The sequence below is a fragment of the Lagenorhynchus albirostris genome, chromosome 16, assembly GCF_949774975.1.
Source record: "Lagenorhynchus albirostris chromosome 16, mLagAlb1.1, whole genome shotgun sequence".
Classification (NCBI taxonomy): domain Eukaryota; kingdom Metazoa; phylum Chordata; class Mammalia; order Artiodactyla; family Delphinidae; genus Lagenorhynchus; species Lagenorhynchus albirostris.
Window position 1 is genome coordinate 43807963 of NC_083110.1, and position 17434 is coordinate 43825396.

The following is a 17434-nucleotide window of genomic DNA, read 5'->3' on the forward strand; positions in this document are numbered from 1 at the left end:
CTGACTTCTAATCTTCGAGTGTACATACATAGATATACATACCTCAGAATTTCAACTCTAAAGTTTGCTGTTTCAGTAAAAAAAGAAAGTATTCATTGCACATGAAGACCACTTCAAACTTCAGAATCTTATAGATTTAGCTACTTATTATAATTTATATCTTGTACCTCATATAAACAAAATGATTTAATTATAATAATTACACTTATATGTTTTGTGTAATATATTTAAATTTTTATTGCCTTAAAAATTATTGCAAATGATATATTTAACTCAGAAATTGAAGTTGTTTCTTTGAACATTAGTAAAGCTACATAGTTTCTAATATATCTGTTGAAAAATATTTTGCATTAAAGATGCAGATTTGATTTGTTATGCATACCTCAGATTAGCAGTTGTAATCTCATTTTCCAGCCAACAAATAATCTGAACTGTTGTATTTACTATAGATAAATTACCCTCTGTTCTTCCCTTAAAAATACATTACAAAAAAAAAGGTAGCTGTCTTCTGAACCATAATCATTTGCTGCTGAAAGTTAGTGTACAAAGCCTCAAATGGTGAAAAGGTAGACATAAAAAGTAAATGATCCTTTAATCACCTCATTGTAAATGTTTACAAGAAAAGTATTGCAGGCCTGATGTGTGAACTTCTTGTTCCCTTTACTGCAATCTCCAGCAAAATTATTGTTAAATGCTTTGCTAAACTTCCCCATTTACAAAACATATTCTTATATTACTGACATTTCTTAGTTTGATGGAGCTGTACATCCCCGGATATGTGCTGAAACAGAGCCTATCCATGTTACTACAGCTATTTGATCAGGTCATCAAATAATTTGTATCCTAAATACTACATCTAAGGGAATGTGCTTCTTTGAGCTTTTCTGAGTCAGGTGACAGAATAAGAAAATGGCAAAGTTGGAAATAATCTTTGAGCTACTTAAGGGTATAGATAATATTATCTGTTCTACACATTCATGTTAGAATAAGTAAACAAAAGCAAGCCCATCCAAAGAGAATTGTAGGTATTAAAGTTTAACTTGGACCTCCAGCAAATGTATCAAATTCTGAAAATGAATACTTGTAACCATACTTTTTCCCATATTAAGAATTATGAAGTCATGGTAAGATTTTATGGTAAGCAAGTGACTAGTGTCAATCACAACTCCTGAGCAATGAGAATTTACTATTGTAGAGACAAAATGATAGCATGGTTAAACATATGCACCCTGAAGTCAAACTTCTTGGGTTGAATCCCTAGTCCACCATTTAAAAACTAGTGTAAATATTGGGGAATTACTTAAACTTCTTGTGTCTCACTTCATCATCTAACAATGAGGATAATAATAGCTGCCTCATGGTGTTGTTATGAAGCTTATATATATTAATACATTTTTAAAAAGCAGTTTGGCATCATCTTTGATGTTAAAAAAGTCATGGGATTGGTTCCCCTCCAAGTAAGCATAACAGAGAGAAATACCAAATGCAGACTGTCAAATGTAGAGTACATTTGATATTTGCCTTAAAAAATACGAGATATCATTATCTTTTGAACTCATGTTTCTCACTCAACTCATCTTATAAAATAGCTAATAATTTTTTAGTATATATTAATACTAGATACAATTGAATGTTCTACATGTGTTACTTCCTTTAAAATTCAATCTTTTAAGAAAATAATAATTATTCCCATTTTCTAAATAAGGACACTGAAACTTTAAAAATTTAAATCACCTTAAAGATGACTTTTAAGTGGCAGTCCAACAAGTTCAGCGTAATTTGTAAATTCTCTAGTTTAACCAGTAGATCAGCTACTGATAATCTGAGGCTTAGTTTGAAGCTAATGAAAAGTTATCCCAGAACTGCTGGGAAAGTCAGAGAATGCCTGTTCCAGTTCATGCTATGGACACTCCCAGCCTTGGTCTGGAACCCTTGCATTTTCTAGGTTAACCTAGGTTGTTAAATAAATAAATACAACTCTTCTCTATTGATCTTCAATAATGTCTCTTCAAAATACTTGGGGTGAAGAAGCAGAATAAATTCTGAAAGAAATAATAAAAGGAAATCTTGTTGGAAAATGCAGGTCTTTTTTTTTTTTAACATCTTTATTGCGGTATAATTGCTTTACAATGGTGTGTTAGTTTCTGCTTTATAACAAAGTGATTCAGTCATACATAAACATATGTTCCCATATGTCTTCCCTGTTGCGTCTCCCTCCCTCCCACCCTCCCCCTCCCAACCCTCCAGGCTGTCACAAAGCACCGAGCCAATATCCCTGTGCCATGCGGCTGCTTCCCACTAGCTATCTACCTTACTGCGTTTGTTAGTGTGTATATGCCCATGACTCTCTCTCGCCCTGTCACAGCTCACCCTTCCCCCTCCCCATAACCTCAAGTCTGTTCTCTAAGAGGTCTGCGTCTTTATTCCTGCTTTACCCCTAGGTTCTTCATGACATTTTTTTCTTAAATTCCATATATATGTGTTAGCATACGGTATTTGTCTTTTTCTTTCTGACTTACTTCACTCTGTATGACAGACTCTAGGTCTATCCACCTCATTACAAATAGCTCAATTTCGTTTCTTTTTATGGCTGAGTAATATTCCATTGTATATATGTGCCACATCTTCTTTATCCATTCATCCGATGACGGGCACTTAGGTTGTTTCCATCTCTGGGCTATTGTAAATAGAGCTGCAATGAACATTTTGGTACATGACTCTTTTTGAATTTTGGTTTTCTCAGGGTATATGCCCATGCAGGTCTTAATTACACATCAAAAAGAAACTATCTCACACCGGTCAGAATGGTCATCGTCAAAAAATCTAGAAACAATAAATGCTGGAGAGGGTGTGGAGAAAAGGGAACACTCTTGCACTGCTGGTGGGAATGTGAATTGGTACAGCCACTATGGAGAAGAGTATGGAGGTTCCTTAAAAAACTACAAATATAGAACTACCATATGACCCAGTAATCCCACTACTGGGCATATACCCTGAGAAAACCATAATTCAAAAAGAGTCATGTACCAAAATGTTCACTGCAGCTCTATACAATAGCCAGGAGATGGAAGCAACCTAAGTGTCCATCATTGGATGAATGGATAAAGAAGATGTGGCACATATATACAATGGAATATTACTCAGCCATATAAAGAAATGAAATTGAGTTATTTGTAGTGAGGTGGATGGACCTAGAGTCTGTCATACAGAGTGAAGTAAGTCAGAAAGAGAAAGACAAATACCGTATGCTAACACATATATATGGAATTTAAGAAAAAAAATGTCATGAAGAACTTAGGGGTAAGACAGGAATAAAGACACAGAACTACTAGAGAATGGACTCGAGGATATGAGGAGGGGGAAGGGTAAGCTGTGACAAAGCGAGAGAGAGGCATGGACATATATACACTACCAAACGTAAGGTAGATAGCTAGTGGGAAGCAGCTGCATAGCACAGGGAGATCAGCTCGGTGCTTTTTGACCACCTAGAGGGGTGGGATAGGGAGGGTGGGAGGGAGGGAGACTCAAGAGGGAAGAGGTATGGGAACATATGTATAACTGATTCACTTTGTTATAAAGAAGAAACTAACACACCATTGTAAAGCAATTATACTCCAATAAAGATGTTAAATAAATAAATTAATTAAAAAAGAAACTTTCAGAATGAAATATTATTAGGTTTTATATCTGAAAGATGGACTACTGTAGTTACTTCCTATTGTCAGAGCGACCACTTGCTTTTTATTTATAGAAACCTTGGCCGTCATCCCCTTTTGAAATTCACCAAAATTCATTCCCCCTTCCAGAGTCAGCCTGCATCCAATAATTGATCCATGTGGGAATACAAATGCTTGACTCTCTTCCCTATCTGGGACAGCGTTGAAGGGTTATTCCATCTTAAAGATTATTCATCTGTAGCACTGGCTCAGACTTCCACAGAAACATGATCACTGCTTTACTTCATCCTCTGCCCAATCTTTCCTTCGTTTCCCTTCGGCAGATGTTAATCTTAAAAACACTTCTAATAGATCTTCTGCATGCTAATCTTTATCTCAGAATCTGTTTCTCAGGGATCCCCACTGACTACAGCAAGTTTATTAGTAGAGTGTATTTTCTCTCTAAGCAAACCTTTCACCAAAGAAGCTCTATTATCAAATATTTTACGGGCCATGAGTGAAGTGGTATAGATTTGGAGCCGTACTTCATTGAAATACATTTTTTTGTTTCATTTTAATTTTCAGTGTTTTTTTTTTTTAATATGTCAAACTGGCTTAATTGGCTGCCTATGCTCCTTTAACTTTTTGGAACACTGAAGGCTGTTTCTGCTTATAATTTTTGCAAAGGCCAGATGATCTGACTTTCTTCATAAATTATTTTCTTCATAATTTCTAACTTTGGATCTCAGTCATCCATAAAACAGAGAGTTTTGAAATAAATCTTGTGGTCATATAGTTGAGAGATTTGGATAGACAATATTCACATCTCCTATCTCATGCAGAAATATTTTGATATTGCAAATCCAATTTAGTTTATAATTCTTTTTATTTGGAATTTCCATTATAAATCTGAGCCTTTTGCTGAAATTTATTTCTTGCTTTTGAATTTGTGTTTAGCTATAACAAATCCTTTGTGGTCTGACCTTTCCTAATTCTTAACAACTTATTCCCACTATTATATTCCCAAGCCACCAGAGCAAGAAGAATTTGTTTTTACCCATTTTAAAAATTTCATGGTAAGAAGAAACAGAATTGGATTTTAATAGCTCAACATAAGCAGAAGGCAAAGGCAAAATCTTCTAATCTTCAAATATGAAGGCTAATTATGTGGAAAGTGTTGCCCAGATGTCCTCTCTTCCCTTTAGGCACAGAACAAGAGTAATTAGGTTTAAGTTTAACATGGGGGATTCAGAAAATCACACTCAGGAAATCATCAAGCAGCCAGGCTATTCTTAGAGATGACTGCATTGAAACTTCACAAAAAGAGAACAACCAACTCTTTGCTGCAAACCCTTATTTAAAGGAGATCCTACATTCAATGTAAGACAAAATGAAAAAGAATTGATGTTTAGGAAAATGTGTGTGGGTTGTTGAGTAAAAGCGTTACTAGGAATTTCTAAGTATTATTCATGAAACATTACATGGGTTCAAACTTTAATGAATCATGTATTTACTGAGTTATTATTTATTCAATTTTATACTAGGGAAAGGAATAGAAATACTTTAGATTTTTTTGACACTGTAATGTTCAATTTCAGGGCTTATTTGAAAATCAAATCATGGAGCCTAAATTATCTTCTGTGTATCTAAAACCAAAGAAACTGTTGTCTAGAAACAATATGAGAAAATATTGCCAGATGTGACTATATATTTATTTTAAACTGTGATGATGATATTAAATATATAACACCTAAGGGGCTAAAATCAATGATGAACAATGAGTTAGTACTGATACAAAATCAATACAGAATACCCAATAGAAAAATTGGCAAAAAAAAAAGAAAAAACAGGTAAATCACTTGACAAATTGGTAAATTTCTAGGTAATATAAAACTGTACTTGGGAGAAAATATTTGCAAATGAAGAGACCAACAAGGGATTAATCTCCAAAATATACAAACAGCTCATGCAGCTCAATATCAAAAAACAAACAACCCAATCAAAACCTCGGCAGAAGACCTAAATAGACATTTCTCCAAAGAAGACATAGATGGCCAAAAAGCACATGAAAAGATGCTCAGCATCATTAATATTAGAGAAATGCAAATCAAAACAACAGTGAGGTATCATCTCACACCAGTCAGAATGGTCATCACCAAAAATCTAGAAACAATAAATGCTGGAGAAGGTGTGGAGAAAAGAGAACCCTCTTGCACTGTTGGTGGGAATGGAAATCGGTACAACCATCATGGAGAACAGTATGGAGGTTCCTTAATAAACTAAATATAGAACTACCATACAATCTAGCAATACCACTCCTGGGCGTGTATCTGGAGAAAACCATAATTTGAAAAGATATATGCACCCCAATGTTCATTGCAGCACTATTTACAATAGCCAAAACATGGAAGCAACCTAAATGTCCATCAATAGAGGAGTGGATAAAGAAGAGGTGGTATATATACACAATGGAATATTCCTCAGCCATAAAAAAGAAGGAAATAATGCCATTTGCAGCAACATGGATGGACCTAGAGATTGTCATACTGAGTGAAGTAAGTCAGACAGTGAAAGACAAATATATGATACAACTTACATGAGGAATCTAAAAAATAGAACTTATTTACGAAACAGAAATAGAGTCACATATGGAGAAAACAAACTTATGGTTACTAGGGGAGAATGGGGGCAGTAAATTGGGAAACTGGCATTGACATATACACATTACCATATACAAAATATATAACTAATAAGGACCTACTGTATAGCACAGGGAACTCTACTCAATACTCTGTAATGATGTACATGGGAAAAGAATCTAAAACAGAGTGGATAGGGAGAGACATTCAAGATGGCAGAAGAGTAAGACGTGGAGATCACCTTCCTCCCCACAAATACATCAGAAATACATCTACATGTGGAACAACTCCTACAGAACACCTACTGAATGCTGGCAGAAGACCTCAGTCTTCCCACAGCAAACATCATACTCAATGGTGAGAAACTGAAAGCATTTCCTCCGAGATCAGGAACAAGACAAGGCTGTCCACTCTCGCCACTCTCATTCAACATAGTTTTGGGAGTTGTAGCCATGGCAATCAGAGAAGAAAAAGAAATAAAAGGAATACAATTTGGAAAGGATAAGTAAAACAGTGACTGTTTGCAGATGACATGATACTATACATAGAAAATCCAAAAGATCCCACCAGAAAACTACTAGAACTAATCAGTAAATTTGATAAGGTTGCAGTATACAAAATTCATGCACAGAAATCTCTGGCATTCCTATACACTAACAATGAAAAATCAGAAAGAGAAATTAAGGAAATACTCCCATTTACCATTGCAACAAAAAGAATAAAATACCTAGGAATAAACCTACCTAAGGAGGTGAAAGACTTGTACTCAGAAAACTATAAAGTACTGATGAAAGAAATCAAAGATGACATAAACAGATGGAGAAATATACCATGTTCTTGGATTGGAAGAATCAATATTGTGAAAATGACTATACTACCTAGAGCAATCTACAGATTCAATGCAATCCCTATCAAACTACCAATGGCATTCTTCACAGAATTAGAACAAAAAAAAAATTTACAATTTGTATGGAAACACAAAAGACCCCAAATAGCCAAAGCAATCTTGAGAAAGAAAAATTGAGCTGGAGGAATCAGGCTCCTGAACTTCAAACTATACTACAAAGCTACAGTAATCAGTACAATATGGTACTGGCACAAATACAGAAATATAGATCAATGGTATGGGATAGAAATCCCAGAGATAAACGCACGCACATATGGTCACCTAATTTACAACAAAGGAGGCAGGAACATACAATGGAGAAAAGACAGCCTCTTCAATAAGTGGTGCTGGGAAAACTGGACAGCTACACGTAAAAGAATGAAATTATAACACTCCCTAACACCATACACAAAAATAAACTCAAAATGGATTAAAGACATAAATGTAAGACTGGACACTATAAAACTCTTAGAGGAAAATATAGAAAGAACACTCTTTGACATAAACCACAGCAAGATCTTTTTTGACCCACCTCCTGGAGTAATGAAAATAAAAACAAAAATAAACAAATGGGACCTAATGAAAATTAAAAGCTTTTGCACAGGAAAGGAAATCATAAAAAAGACTAAAAGACAACCCTCAGAATGGGAGAAAGTATTTGCAAATGAAACAACAAAGGATTAATCTCCAAAATATGCAAACAACTCATGGAGCTCAATATCAAAAAAACAAAGAACCCAATTAAAAAATGGGTGGAAGACCTACATAGACATTTCACCAGAAAAGACATACAGATGGCCAAGAGGCACATGAAAAGCTGCTCAACATCACTGATTATTAGAGAAATACAAATCAAAACTACAGTGAGGTAACACCTCACTCTGGTCAGAATGGCCATTATCAAAAAACCTAGAAACAATAAATGCTGGAAAGGGTGTGGTGAAAAAGGAACCCTCCCTCACTGTTGACGGGAATGTAAATTGATACAGCCACTATGGAGAAGAGTATGGAGGTTCCTTAAAAAACTAAAAATAGAACTACCATATGACCCAGCAATCCCACTACTGTGCATATACCCTGAGAAAACCGTAATTCAAAAAGAGTCATGTACCACAACGTTCACTGCAACACTATTTACAATAGCTAGGACATGGAAGCAACCTAAATGTCCATCGACAGATGAATGTATAAAGAAGATGTGGCACATATACAATGGGATATTACTCAGCCATAAAAAGGAACAAAATTGAGTTATTTGTACTGAGGTAGATGGACCTAGAGTCTGTCATACAGAGTGAAGTAAGTCAGAAAGATAAAAACGAATACTGTATGCTAGCACATCTATATGGAATCTAAAAAAAGTGGTACTGATGAATCTAGGACAGGGCAGGAATAAAGACGAAGACATAGAGAATGGACTTGAGGACATGGGGGTTGGGGGAATGGTAAGCTGGGATGAAGTGAGAGAGTGGCATGGACATATATACACTACCAAATGTAAAATAGACAGGTAGTGGGAAGCAGCAGCCTAGCACATGGAAATCAGCTTGGTTCTTTGCGATGACCTAGAGGGGTGGGATAGGGAGGGCAGGAGGGAGGGAGGCTCAAGAGGGAGGGGATGGGGGATATATGTACGCATATGGCTGATTCACTTTGTTATACAACAGAAACTAGTGCTAGTACAATTGTGAAGCAACTATACTCCAATAAAGATGTTAAAAAAAAAAAAAAAAAAAAAAAACAGAGACAGTATGTCTTCTCCCACCAAATGTACTGGTGATCTCAAAGGATCACCCTTGGTTCTTAATTAAAGGGAAAAGATCAGAATTCCCTTTAAGTTGAAATTCCAGGTCCCTCCTACAACTATAGGGCTATCAGAGTCCCTTGGGAGGAAGGACCTATAGGTGAATTTAAAAATACGAAAAATTCTGTTATTTAAAAACAGGGGAAAAAATCACCTCCCAACACATATACCTTTTCCCATACATATAGCTCTCTACTGTAGCATTAAAGTGCTACAGTAAAGAAAGAACACACAAAAATAAATTGAAAAGGAGGTAATATATCATAGTAGTTCAGAGTTGGCTTCTAGATTCAGACTGATAAAGATCCAGTCCCATATATACCACATGGAGCTGTAAGACCTGGGGCAAGTTATTTAAAGTTCCTGAAACTGATTTTTTGTATCTGTAAAATGAGGATAACAATAGTGTCTATTATTATGAGGATTAAATGAGAAAATCACTTTAAAACACATAACCCTTGGCACACAGTGATGCTAAATATTAAAAATCAATAGCAAGTAATGAATATGACTAAAACTAATTCACAGCAGGATAAGTATTTGATAGAGGAAAATCAATAGTATAGGTAAGGATAGTACAGCACAATATGAAAAGACTACGTACCATATGATTCAAACTATATGACATTCTGGAAATGGCAAAACTATACAGATAGTAAAAAGATTAGTTATTGTCTAAGAGCAGTTTTTGGGGAGGGAGAGATAAACAGGTAGAACAGAGAGTTTTTAGAGGAGTGAAACTGTTCTCTACGATAGAGTTAAGGTGGATATATGTCATTATACATAGTATACAATCACATAGAATATACACCACAATAAACCCTAATGTAAACGATGAATTTCAGTTAATAACAGTGCATTAATATTGGTACATTAATTTTAACAAAAGGTCTACAGGAACAGAAAGTGTAAATACTAGAGAAAATTGTAAGGCATGAAGGTAGAGAAGGTATGTGGAAACTTTTTGTATTTTATCAATTCTTCTATAAACTTAACTTCTTTTCTAAAAGAAGTATATTATTAATTAATGTCTTAATTAATATATTAAACATTGATATAAAATGCTTTAAAGTGAAATATGGCACCAGGTCCTACTAGTCAGCATCTAATGATGGTGTATCAATATTACTGGAGACAATTCCCAAAGCAAAACAGAAATCTGATGTAGCAATTTGAGAACAAGTTAGAGGTTCAATTCACATATAATTTCTGTCAAGCTGTTGTGTAGATAAGAGCATCATCAAGACCCTCCTCTTTAGCTGTTCTTAAATAAAAAGGGAAAATCAGGCACAGAGCCCTAAAAATCACAGAGAATTACTTGGTAGTGATCAGAGTATGGCCTGCTGTCAATCATAAAGACATCTCAGAAGATCATCAAGTTCATCTCTGGCATTAAGTCAATACATTTTTGTTCTTCAATTCCTTCCCCACATAAGGCTTAATGATACAAAAACAGATCATTAAAACAATTTTTGATTCCTTGGGTCTATGGTCAGCCAATACTCTTAATTTAAAAAAAATTCATATAGCAGCTACTGCTTTCAAATATTCATCACTAACATTAATTAAATGTTTTTACCTTGAATCTATTCACCACTCTGTAAAAAACTCCATAGAATATGACAGAAATTATTAAAACAGTCATGAGAGACAGTTATATATTTCAATAACAATAATTATGCTATTTCTAAAACATTCCAAATCTCATTAAGTTTTTAAAGGTTTTACACTGCAATTAGGCCATATGTAACTTCTATTTGGTTTTTATAGAGGCTACAAAAAGACCTAGTTATAAAAAATATAATTTATAACTGGAATTCTCTAACAAAATATGATGCATCAAAAATGCTTGACTGAACTGAAATATTGTCAGAATTTGCATCTGGTTTCACATGAGTATCCAGAAAACTTGGTTAGCACTTCTGAGACTGATAGTTAAACTTAATTTAGATTGTTGGTTCTGAATTTTTTTATGAGGAGCTTGTGTTACCTTTGTGGATATAGTCTCTTTCACATGCCTTTAGCACACAGAATACCCATTCACTTCACTGGGAATTCAGAATGCTTCAAGGCTGACTAAGTCCTCTGTGGAAAACCAGAATTGTAGGAAAACCCACTTCAGCTCATCTGAGAGGTAGCCAGGTGGCAATTTCAAATAGTCAATGGTTTATGTAATCCAGCCTTCAAGGGAGTGATCAAGTCAGAGATAAGAAGTGAAGTAAAAAGTTGAACCCAATAATAACTCCAAAACTTAGAGGTTAAAGAAATGAGGAGACAGCAATAAAATAATATTGAAGAGAGGACATATTAAAATAGAAGGAGGACTAAGAGAAAATACTGTCCTGGAAGTCAGGTGAAAACGTCATTCATTAAAGAATATCCTACACATTATTATGGTAAAGCAAGATACTAAAGAGTATGTACAGTAAAAAACAGAGATTTAAAAATGGGAGAATAGATAGACATATGTCTATATGCCAAAGACCGTCTACAGACAGATACATACATAGATAGATATTGATACTTATATCCATTACTGTATGCATAAAACATTTCTAGAAAACTACACAGGATGTATTAACAGAGGTTATCTCCAGGGAGTAACTGGAGAAGGAATGGAGTAAAACCTTTACCAGTTTACAAATTTCTTTTCTGATTGGATTTTTTACATATGCCAATGTGGTATACAGAATAATGGCTCCTAAAAGACTCAAGGTTGCCCATGCCCTAATCTCTATGAACAGGTTAAAATGAACTTTCCAGATGTAATTAAATTTATAAAACTAAAAATAGATTATCCTGGATTATTTGGGAGGGCCCAATCTAATAACACAAATCCTTAACAGCAAAGAACTTTCTATGTTTGGGGTCAGAGAGATATGTTAAAAGGAGAAGTCAGAAAGATTCCAAGTGAGAAGTACTCCACATGTTGGCTCTCAGATGTAGGGGTCACATGTGAGGAACAGAGTGAAGCCTTGAGGAACTAACAGCAGCCCCCTGCTGATAGCCAGCAAGAAAACAGGGACTTCCATGTTGTAAAATACATGGGACTGAATTTGGCCAACAACCTAAATGGGTTTAGAAATGAATACATCTCCAGAGCCTCCAGTAAGGATACAACCCTGCGAATACCTTGATTTCAGCCTTGTGAGACTCCGAACAGAACTTCAATCCAGCTGAGCCATGATGTACTCAGACTGCTGATCAACAGAGCTGTGAGGTCATACACCTATGTTATTTTAAGCTGCTGAATTTGTGGCAATTTGTTACAATAGCAATAGAAAACTAATACCATCAATTTAATAATGAAGAATTTTTTAAGATAAATCTTTGAATAGAGATGAATAAGTGTAAAATTTTGAAAAATTTATAAAATAAAGAATATTTGAAAAAAAGTTTCAAATCTGAAACATTATTACGTATGATTGACCTACTCCATCTTCACAAGTGAGCCTGAGGTTCTTCCTTATATTATACTGTTGTGAAATTTCTCTCTTATACACTGCCTCAATGATAGAGTTTCAATCAATTCGCCCAAAAGATGACAAAGTTTCCTAATACCTCTTACCTTAGGACATTGTTTTTTCCATAGCATAAAATTTGCTCTTTATTCATTTCATTTACTTTCAGTTGTTTATGTCATGCCTATTGTTTGCATGCCTATTATCATCTATTGTGCCTAATTTATCCCAAAGAATATACAGTTTTCAATCCTCTTACATTTGGATTTGGAGAACTGTAGTGAATTTTAAATATTCTTATGATTTTAGAAGAATCTATACTTTAAAAATGTCTTTAATTTATTACATGGATTTATTTAACTTCACTGTGCTAAGTTCTGCTCCCTCAACCTGGGACCATATATTATTATGATATTTCTCACACAAACCTGAAGGTTTGCTTTATTTGTCCTTCTTCTGTGAGAGAAAAAGGATTAGAAGTCCAAATAAATTTTCATGAAAATAATGTCATAAAAGATCATTACATAGAGAAAAGAGTCTCAAAGTATCCAATAAATACCTATTTGAATTAGTAATGTCATTGAAATCTTATGTGTACAGCCCCAAAATGTACACTTTCCTGTCTGCTTCATATTCAAGTTCATATAAGGCCAGCAGGAGAAAAAGGGTCTTCTCATAGTGGTAAGAAGTATGCAAGAATATAACCTGAAAAGCAAGCTTTTACAGAAAGAAGGAGAAAGTCTGCATCAAAGAAGATAGGCAAGGTTATGTTTGGCTACAACCAAGAGAATTCTCAGTGAATTGTGTGACCACTTGGGGCCTACTAGAGCACTGCTCTATATTATCTTCATTCCTGGATCCATTCAGTCAAAGCAGACTCTGAGTGTATTACTGGTCACTGGTACAGAAGAGAAACGGGATCATGAGACCATGTCCTGGGCTCTCAAAAGTGGTACATGTTACTTAGATTCTTATTTCATAGGCTTGAACAAGTCACCTGGCTGAGCTTAATATCAACAGGCAGTGAAGTATAATTTTTCCCCAGAGAATAGAAGCAAATATTTATGAATAATCATACAGTTTACAGCACTGAATGGGAATATAGGTTTACCCCAGCTTCACTATGTACACTGTATTTTCTACACGCATTATATATTTTATCCTTGCAATAATTCTGTGAAATAGACAGCTATTGTTATCTCCATTTTCAACGTGAGGAAGCTGATTCAAACGAACGAAGTGAACAGACAGAATTCTTAAAACTCAGGGTTGTGTGAAACCAGTTTGAGTTCATTGGGTTGTACTGAGTTCCCTGTTCCCTGAAAATATTTAAACTGAAGCAGAATGACTACTCTGTGGGAGTGCTGAATAAAGAAAAGATCTATGAATTCTGTGAATAACTGGACAATGTAACCTTTAAAATTGCTTTTATCCTTGAGATTCTATGATTCTGCAAGTTATCCAAGTTCACACAGCTAGAAGGCTATTAAAGGAAACAGGTCATTTCTGAAGAAGTAACCTCATCTATAGGAAGAGGAAAAGAGACTCCAACGTGATTTAGTAATCCAGTGTTCATGTGCCATTACTGCAAAACTCAAATGCTGAAAAAGTTTTATTATAGATCACTTCTCAATCAGTATGCAGAAATAATCCTTTCATTCGGTGACTGAAATGCTATGGATTATTACTGGTATCATATCAAATTTTCCAAATACCCTGGAGATTGCTGTACTGATATGTTTATGAATAAAATATAGCCCATTGGCTGTGTTTCTACTATTCCCCAGAGATAAACGTTTTCTTGAGTTGCATAATAAATAAATGTTCTAACAACATTGTAAAGCAACTGTACTCCAATAAAAATTTAAAAATAAATCAATAAACAAATGTTCTAATACAGAGCGAAAAATAAGTACATCCTAGGTCATTATTTAAAATAAGACTCTTTTCAAAGTGATGAGCTATATACTGAGGTCTTGCTTTCTAAAGATATTTTGAGGAATTTCATAAAGAATCAGTTCACACACCAAGGACTATCATTTCTCACCACACATTCCCAAGAGCTTTATAGATTTTAATAACTCTACAGCACTGTGGCTGTTATTTATTTCAGTCATACAGTGATGGTTATTTCACATAATGGTTTGAATTTTTACTATTTGTCAAGTGAAGATAAACAGAGGGATTAAATCTAAATATAATTATTAAAGTCAGTCACACTTTTAAAAAAATCTAGCATTTTCATTTAATGATTCACAAGCTAACTCAGTGCAAAAACTGCAAAAAGTGATGTATATTTGCTTATTTTAAATGGATTTATTTATTTATTATTCATATTAAGAGCTAGGATTAAAGACTTTGGAACTAAATAAATTAGCATTTTAAATATATCTTGTAAATAAATAAAATAGTATTCTCATCTTCTAGTACAAATAGAGATTTGACAATTCAAGTAACTTGCCACAGATCTGACAACTAACCAGAAGCTCATCTAGGGCAGCTCAACCATGACACCTTAAGACATCAATTGGTACCACAGCGTAATCAAATAAAATTCTTTTCAAGCAGCTATTAGCCACTGTCCCAGTAAATACCCTTCTTAAAACCTAGATGAACCAAATATTTAAAATGTATTTTGGGAGAGAAGCACTTCTGGAATGGTGGAATAAGTACTCCTGAAAAAACATTCCTCTATGAAAGCAAAACATTAGAAAAAATATCCAAAACAACTTGTTTATAACTCTTGAAATTAACTAGAGGTTTACAACAATTAAAGCTAAATTTATTGAAGACAAAAGAGTGAGACTTCATTAAGAATAGTCAAACTTATGGCATTTTAACTAGACATTACTTTCTCCCTTTCCCCAAACCTGTGGTAGCTTTAAAAGTGAACAGACTTAAAACTATCCAAGTTATAGAGTTGAGTCCTCTTATAAACACTGGAGGGGGAAGAAAATGATATAAAATAACAACAAAAGCCCAGTTCCCAGGGAATTCTTGCTGTTTTTTTTTGGTTCGCAGGCCTCTCACTGCCATGGCCTCTCCCTTTGCGGAGTGGATTACTGACTTTCTGAGTTGACACACAACATATTAAACTTTCTAGTTTTCACCAAAATATTATAAGATGCAAAGAAACAGAAACATATGATTCAAACTTATAGAATAAAAAAATAGTAAAAACTGTCCCTAAGAAAACCCAGATGTAAGACCTATTAGATATATACTTTAAATCTAAACTATGGATTTGAAGTACAAATATTTTCAAATAATAAAGGAACCAAGTCTAAAATAATGAAAGGAAAGGTATGAGTCAGTCTGTTCCTGAAGGTAACTTTGGTTGCCCTAAGAGACAAGTGATTTAACAAAATAAAAATTTATTCTTCACTCCCTAAAACTTAAAAAAGGTGTACCTGAATGGTGGGGACAGTTCTCCTCCAGATTCAGGTTAGGGACCCAGTGTCATTCCACCCCATGATTCCATCATCCTCAATTCATGACTCACAACACAGCCCTGAATTTTGTCTCTCCATTTTACATAGCAAAAATGAGGAGGTCAAATGTCTACAGTTTACATATGGGAGACTGGAAGACATAATCCAGCTTCAGTATGGGAGAGAAATGAGGCTGGAGGATCAGTTTCCTCCAGACAATATGTAAAATCACTATTTTAATTATTTATATGTTGCTGTCATTCCTTGACAATAGTGCTCTTCAGTGCCCTTGGAGCAGCCGTACTTTTAAAGAAATACAGGCTATCCAAGAGCACTGACCTTTGTGTTTTCTTCGTTATATAGAAGGGGGCTGGTAGATGTTGAAACACACATCTCAAAACAGAAAAACAAAAGACCTTGTGGATAGTGTAGAGCCTTCAGGAGACAACTGAATGCACTCCAGCAAAGGAAACTGGCTTTATATAGCTAAATTAGTGGGTAAATCACTTTAATCCAAAGAGATTTCCCGAACAGGAGAATATCCTATGTAAAATTTGCCTATGGATCTTTCCATATCAAACCATGCAGGTTGATCTAATTAAGACTTGGGAGAAGGAAACAGAAAGTGAAAACTTAATTTAGCATGTAATTATCTTTGAACTGAAAAGAGCATGTTTCCATACTTATGCTTTCTCCTTTGTCTGGGTTCTTTCCCTAACCTTTTCTACCTTGTAAACTCCTACTATTAATTTATGAATCAGCTCAATCACTGCCTTCAATGTTAAGCATTTTTGATCCCTACATATGTTTGACTGCATCATGCGTTAGTCCCACTCTAGTTCCTCTTACAACACTGGATATTTTGGAAACATTTATTCTATAAAATTCTGCCACAAACCTCAAAAATAAAGTGAAAAATGTATTGGACATTGGACACATTGGATACATATATTTCCTCAATTATTTGGACAGATCTAAGAAACAGAGGCAACACAGCACAACTGTTAAGAGCACAAGCTACAGTTGGCGTCACCAGGTCTGAACTTATGGCCTAAGGGAAGTTATCTTACCTCTCTGTGCCTCAGCTTCCTCAGAGTAAATGAAGATGCTATTAATATAGATCTTAGAAAGTTGCTGTAAATGAATATGTATAAGTTGCTTAGAATGGTTTCTGGTGGCAATAAGTGCTGGTTATATAATAACTAAAATAAATAGATAAAAAATTACCAATAAAACTTTCTAAGACTACTGAAGAATTTATATATTTTACATATTCAACAGGTATTAGTCTTTTTTGTTACCTTCTAGGTATATGAGTCATTTATCATTTATACACTTCAGTTCCATCATCTGTAAGAAAAGTATTAGAATACTAATCACTTTATAAGATTGTTACAATAACTGACTGAAGTTTGCCAAAGTGGTACTTGGATGGATGAGAAGCAAGGGGAGGGGAAGGCATTGAGTATATAATAAAGGTAGCATTTCATATTATTTTTAACATACTGTATTACTCAGTAAATGATGATGGGGCACCTGAATAATAATTTAGGAAAA